At 40.9% G+C, this 6,318-nt stretch overlaps 1 long non-coding RNA gene across 1 annotated transcript; it reads left to right on the forward strand.

The window, feature by feature from the left end:
- Window positions 1-177: 177 nt before the first annotated feature.
- On the forward strand, window positions 178-3,720 carry LOC132844076 (uncharacterized). The gene is made up of 3 exons (XR_009648330.1): window positions 178-315; window positions 2,618-2,766; window positions 3,591-3,720. It is a non-coding gene; the product is annotated as an uncharacterized LOC132844076 (long non-coding RNA).
- The last annotated feature ends 2,598 nt before the right edge of the window (window positions 3,721-6,318 follow it).

A 6,318-nucleotide genomic window follows, 5' to 3' on the forward strand; every position in this document is an offset into this window, starting at 1 on the left:
AATGCAGTACAGGGGTTTTTTTTTTGTTGCTCTCTTGCCTGCTTGACTTCTATACTGAAATGCAGCACACTACCATGCTTTTAATGTTCGAGCAGTAAAAGGACACAAGCAGCTTACACGCTGGGTTGTTTTTCCTGAGCAAGTGCAGCTGCTGCTTTGCCTTGGGTTAGGGCTAGGATTAGGTTTTTGAAGGATAGGGCACTGGCTGCTGCATGTTATTGCACTGTTAGGGTTAGGCAGAGCTTTGTTTCATTGTTTATTGTCCCAACTGGGCCTTTGATGAGTAAAGAGGAGGTGAGCCACTAGGCTGAGCAGGTAAGTCCTCAATATTATTATAAAAAAAATAATTTTTAGTATTTTAAATTATTGGCCTATTTGAAGGTTAAATGGTCTTTTTATGAATTTCAGGACACCACATCAGTAGTATAGTACGTCTCGCTGCCGCAATCCGACACTATAGGCCTCCCTGGGGGGATCTCGTACGGTTCGCCCCATTTAGATTGGTCTTTATGTATTTTTGGGAGCATGTAAAACCTCCTACTTCTGGGCTCCCCGTTCCCCAATAGGTAGGCTTTCTGTTTTGCATTAATAAATTTCTTCTTGTATAGGGATTGAACTATACACTTAATCATAAGTATTGTGTCTAAATAGATAGGTTTTTCTAATTTTTTGTAATATTCAAGTAATTGTCTATATCCCTCCCAAAGGTATTGTTCTCTGTCCCATATTACAATAGCGCTGCCTTTATCAGCTGGCTTGATAATATGTTTGTTTTCCCTCAATTCCATTAGAGCATCTATTTCCTCCTGACTGAGGCTGGGTTCATTCTGGGACAATCTGAAATGTTTAAGATATTTTAAATCAGCTTGGAATAATGTGTGAAGTTCTGTAGGTAATTTATCTTCGGGCGGGACCCAGTCTGATTTGGGTGTAAAAGGAGGAGGGTTCGAGTCTGTCTCATTTTGGAAATAAGCGGCCAGTTTCATTCTCCTATGGTATTGTTGTAGATCGTATCGTGTTTGTATTTCGTGATGATTTCTGCCCATCATGCCTGATGGAATGAATGTCAGGCCTTTCATGAGCAGACTAAGTTGTGGGGGAGTGATATGAAACTTTTTTGATAGAATTACCACATTCTGATTCCCCTCCTGTGCATGCAGGCTCGCGGGGATGTCTAATTTAAAAAATGAAGCCAGTGGTTGAGCTTGTTTTTGGCTGTGTCCACTGTCCAGTGTATATTATCACTGTCCGTGTGAAACTCAGATCTGGACAGGGCTGTGATGTGTTTCAGGTTGGGCAAGATATGTCTATTTAGGATAGTTGTGTCTGCTCTTTTGTTGGAAGCTTACCTGAAAAAACACCCAAATTTGTGCCAGAGGAAATTTATCTTTAGCTGCCCTTAAGGCTGCCTGCATCTGCTTAATGGCAGTGTCTTTGGCATTCTGTGCTCGGCTGTTGATCCCTAACGACAACATCACGTGTTCCACATCAGTGGAGGGAGAATTTTTATTGATCACTGTCTCCATATGTCTGAAATTGGCCCCTGGATAGCTCTCTATTTGGAGATCTGGGTTTTTAAATGGAGGAATTCTGGACAGGTTAGAGTCACCGACAATCAGCCACCTTTTTCGGACCGTGAGCTTCCAATCGACCATCTTTCTGGATGTGCTTATGTGCCTGTTCGGTCCGTCCCCCTTGGAGACACGCTGTGTTCCCAAAGGAGTGCTGACTTCAACGCTTAAACGGGCCTGTGTGGCTGTCCTAAGGCTAGTGATTTTATCAGGACTCGGGCTCACTCTGTGCCTCAAAATTTTCCATTTCACATCCGTCCCCTTCCCCATCCTTATTAGGACAAGAGCGGGGGGGTACGTTGTTCTTTCGGTGAGGCCGGAAAATTTTGTTCCACATCCCGATGGCTGTCTGAGTCCTCCTGTCTCATGGGGGACCAGTCATTCTGTGGCTCTGTCATGGTGGAGGAAACTTTTGTCTGTCTTTCTGGTACTGGGGTGGATGTTTCGGTCAAAGGCTGTGCATCCGTCCCCCTGTGTACAACAGCCTGCACAACTATAGTATTTTTAGCCACTGTATTTTCTGTAAGGGGAGGAGTGGGAGAGATATTTTGACTCCCCACTGTCTCACTCTGTTCCTCAGAGTCAGTAGAAAAACCAGTGGCCTGCCACTTCTCCCCTGCCAATGCATGAGCTTCATGTATGGATTTGTCTTTTAGTCTCATGCCTAAGCTCCGTTTTGCCCACAAGATGGCAGTATTGAAGCATTTATCCCAGCCCTGGGAAGAGAAATGCTGGAGTTTAGCCATTTCTTGCACCAATGCATCCTCATAGTGGTTTTTTAGGATAAGCATGGTTGTGTATGCCCAATTTTTAGCATTGCCTTCGATGAGAGCCTGTGTTGTGGAGTTTGACAAGGCTGGCCTGATGACATCTGCCAGATTTTTCTCAATTCTTTTAATTCCCACAGGCTGCTCATGGCTAACACTGTTTTGGTGGTGTACAAGTTTAATAATGTTGAGTAATGTAGTGGCTTTTGTGATGAAATCAGGATCATCTGAGCGTTCATCTTCTGTGTTCTGTTCATATTGTGTGTTTTTGTTTTGCAGGTGAGGACGAAATCCACGTGGGTGAATCTGCTGTCTTTTCTGTGGTTCCCTTATGAGGGTTTTTTCAAAGGGACAAAGGTGCCAGGCCCAAAGCGGGCCCGGGTTTCCAAAAATTTTGGCCTATCAGACCTTTGATGAGGATTATTACGGTAAGTAACGGCTGCCCGTCTGTGGCTGCCATATTTGACTGCGTCGGCAAAAGAGAACTCTCTCTTCTCGTGCCTGACGTTCCATTCTGCCGTGTTGATAGGGCATAGGCCAGACAGTGGGCTGAGTGGCACGTCTGCGTCTGTGCGTCACCACCGTCCATCCGTCTCTTTCTAGCAAAAACATTTTTATTCATTTTTAGAAAAAGTGTTCAATATATATGTTTGTTTTTGAAAAAGAAAAGTGTGAACAAACCGTTGCAACGTTTCGGTTCACTTGGAACCTTCTTCAGGCTGGCTTGTTCAAAAAAAATTTTTGAAAGAGAAAAATAAAGTAAATAAATAAAAAAATAAAAATTGAGAAATAAATGGATTGTAAATAAATAAATAAATAATTGCAAAACAAAAAGCTTGAAAAAACAGGAATGAGAAATTACTAGAAGCAATGAATGAGCTCTGCATCCTCAGGTGTCTCTTTTTATAGCTCGGGGGTGGGACTAAATTCAAATGGCCCAATGGGCTCCTTTTCCCATTTGAATTTGAAACTCCACACTTGCCAGCCAATTAGAAAATTAGCTGCCTTTTCAAAAAATTGCAAAGGACTTTTTCAACTTTTTTTAGGCCTAAATAATAATGTTATATTAGTATAATTCAATTTAAACTAAAAATTCAATGAAATTTATATTTATCAAATTTCTAAGGGGAAAAAAAATTGCCATAAGGTCATAATAATTTGTTAATGCACCTGCTATTGTGCACAATCACTATAATCAAATTATTAATAAAAAAATATGACTAATAATCCCTCTTGTCTTTTCTGTTCACAGCCCCAAGTATTCAACCTGGACTGATTCTGAGAAGGAAGCCCTCAAAGATTGAGCGTGCTATAAGCATGAGGCACAGGCCGATTAGGGTTGGGGTTAGCGGTTAGGGTTTTAGGGTTAGAATGAGGAGTGGGTTAAGGTTAGGTTTAGGAGTGGGTTAGGGTTTTAGGGTTGGGATTAGGATAGAAGTGTGGTTGGGTTAGGGTTAGGATTGGTTTAGGAGCGCTAACCTGTATGCACGGGCCATCAATGCCATAGCCTCGGGTTAGGGTTAGGGTTTTGAAAGAATACAATGACTCCCCCCATCACAGGGTCTTAACCTGCACGGTTGAATAGGGAGACAAGGGAAAGGCACGGGCCGACGCATGTTATTGCACAGCTATCGCTCTGTCAGACCTTTGATTTGTTGAGTAACAAGGAGGTGAGCCACTGGATTGAGTGGGCCAGTCTCCAAGTTTTAAGGTTTTTAGAGACCAGGTGTGTTTACTCTTGCATTTTATTCATTTAATTAATTAATTTATTATTTATTATTATTTTTTTTAAATTTTATTAAAATAATTCATCTTAGAATTATTAGCTTATTTAAAGAGTTTAAGGTTATTAAAAACAAACATTTTATGAATTTTAGGACACATCATCGGCAGTGCTCCTCAGATTCAGATTTGATCACTGTACACCCTCCTCTGAGGCAGCCAGCCACAGGTCGATCAAGCCTTGGCTTGTGTCCCATGTCCAATCAGAAGTTAACTATTGCTAAAGCTAAGTATCTACTCAGTATTGATTGAGTTATTGAACTATTAACCTATTTTATCTATGCATTTATATCATCTATCATTTACTCCTAAAAGATGAGAGCGGACATGAAGGAGAACAGAGTGAGTTTAGGCGTGAAATTTTTTGGGTTGAGATAATGGTTACGTTTTAGCTACAAGCGATATACTATCTTTCCCTGTCCTAGGGTTAGGTTTTAGAAAGGATCGTTTTAACAGGGTATCCCAATGGGATTTTTTGTGCATGGGCACATCCAGGAAACTCTTTCCTCCCTATTTATTTTGATCAAATAATATTTTATTTATTTGTTTATTTATTTATGTTGCAGGTCTCCAAGATCCCCTATTTTTTGATAGAGTGAAATCGGATATTTAACTGCATTAGAGGTAAGTATTGGAAGAAGACCGGATTACAGGTAAGTGGTGAATGGAAATTTGGAATTATTTTGGGTGAGAGGGAGAGGAGAGAAGAAAGGGTAGAAAGGAAGAAGCAAAGCGAAAGGGGGGGGGGGGACAAGAAAGGTGAAGGTTAAGTTTAGGGAAAGGAAAAGGTAAGGGTTGGGTATTGGGTTAAGGTTAGGACAAGGGTTGAGGTAGGAGGATAGGGTAGGGGTAAGGGTAAAGGTTAAGGTTAGGGTTGGGTTTTGGGTTAAGGTTAGGGCAAAGGTTGGGGTAAGAGGATAGGGTAAGGGCAAAGGTTAAGGTTAGGGTTGGGTATGGGGTTAAGGTTAGGGTAAAGGTTGGGGTAAGAGGATAGGGTAGGGGTAAGGGCAGAGGTTAAGGTTAGGTGTTAGGTTAGGGTAAGGGCAGAGGTTGAGGTCAGGAATAACAGAATAAAGTAGGTTGTTTAAGATAGTTGCAATGTGTCGTTATGATAAAAAAGAATTCAAACAAGAGTATGGAGCAATAAGTGCTAAGTAGAAAGTGCTATGAAGATAAATAGTCAAAAAGATAAGTGCTAAAAATGTTCATCACTGCAAAACCACACTCAAAAAAATAAAAAAGATTCTACATCCATAACTCTGTTTATTATCTTTTTAAATTTATATAAAATTAATAAACATAATAATAATAATAATAATGAAATGATCATCAATCAGAAAGGGATCCTGGAGACCTGTACCATTTGAATTTAATACCTTTAAAAACCATCAATTTGAAACTTCAAGAATGAGATATACATTTTGTAACTTTGGTGACCTTGCGTTTAGGTGTACTCACCTTTCCACATTGGGTCTCATGAGAATCCATGTTTTCGGGTTTGTATGTTCTTTGTTCTTTAAAGTAGGTTTTTATTAAGGTTGTTGCCTGAAGTTACGTACATCTATTGCAAGTGTTTTATTAGGGGTCTGGTTGCTCTAACCAGTAATCAAACATTAGCTGTGCTGTGTTGGTTGTCCTGCGTATGCCATCCCTTTCTACTTTGAGCAGTCGTGAGCCCACATCAAACAATGGATTCTCATGAGACACAATGTAGTCATTGAGTACCTCCAGAGTCTGCTGTTCCCGATCAGGCAAAGAACGTGAATATGGAATTACTGCAGTGTGAATCGTGGCATTGGGAAACGCAGTATGGGCCGCCCTCCACAGACCGTGTAATTGTTTTATGGCTGTCTTGTGTGGTTGTTGGTGTCTATTGTGGATACCTGCTGCTAATATTACCTGCTGTGTGTGTGGATGTGGTTTGGCCCTTTGGGTGCTGTTTCCGTAAGACTTTGGTGAGATGTAGAAAATTCTGGAAAACTATCTGTATATCTGTGTTCTTGATTAAGGGGATACGATTTAAATTAGAGTCCCCTATGAAAACTATGGGTTTGTGGATTGTAATGGACCAGTCTGATGATTTTCTATTTGTGTTGATGTGTCTGTATGCAGTGTCCCTAAGTGGGACCCTATCCAAAGGCTCTTCGTTTGAGGAGTCAGAGGACACTCTGGATGGTTTAGCCACTGCAAAAGGCTTA

Source organism: Tachysurus vachellii, chromosome 4, assembly GCF_030014155.1.
Source record: "Tachysurus vachellii isolate PV-2020 chromosome 4, HZAU_Pvac_v1, whole genome shotgun sequence".
Classification (NCBI taxonomy): domain Eukaryota; kingdom Metazoa; phylum Chordata; class Actinopteri; order Siluriformes; family Bagridae; genus Tachysurus; species Tachysurus vachellii.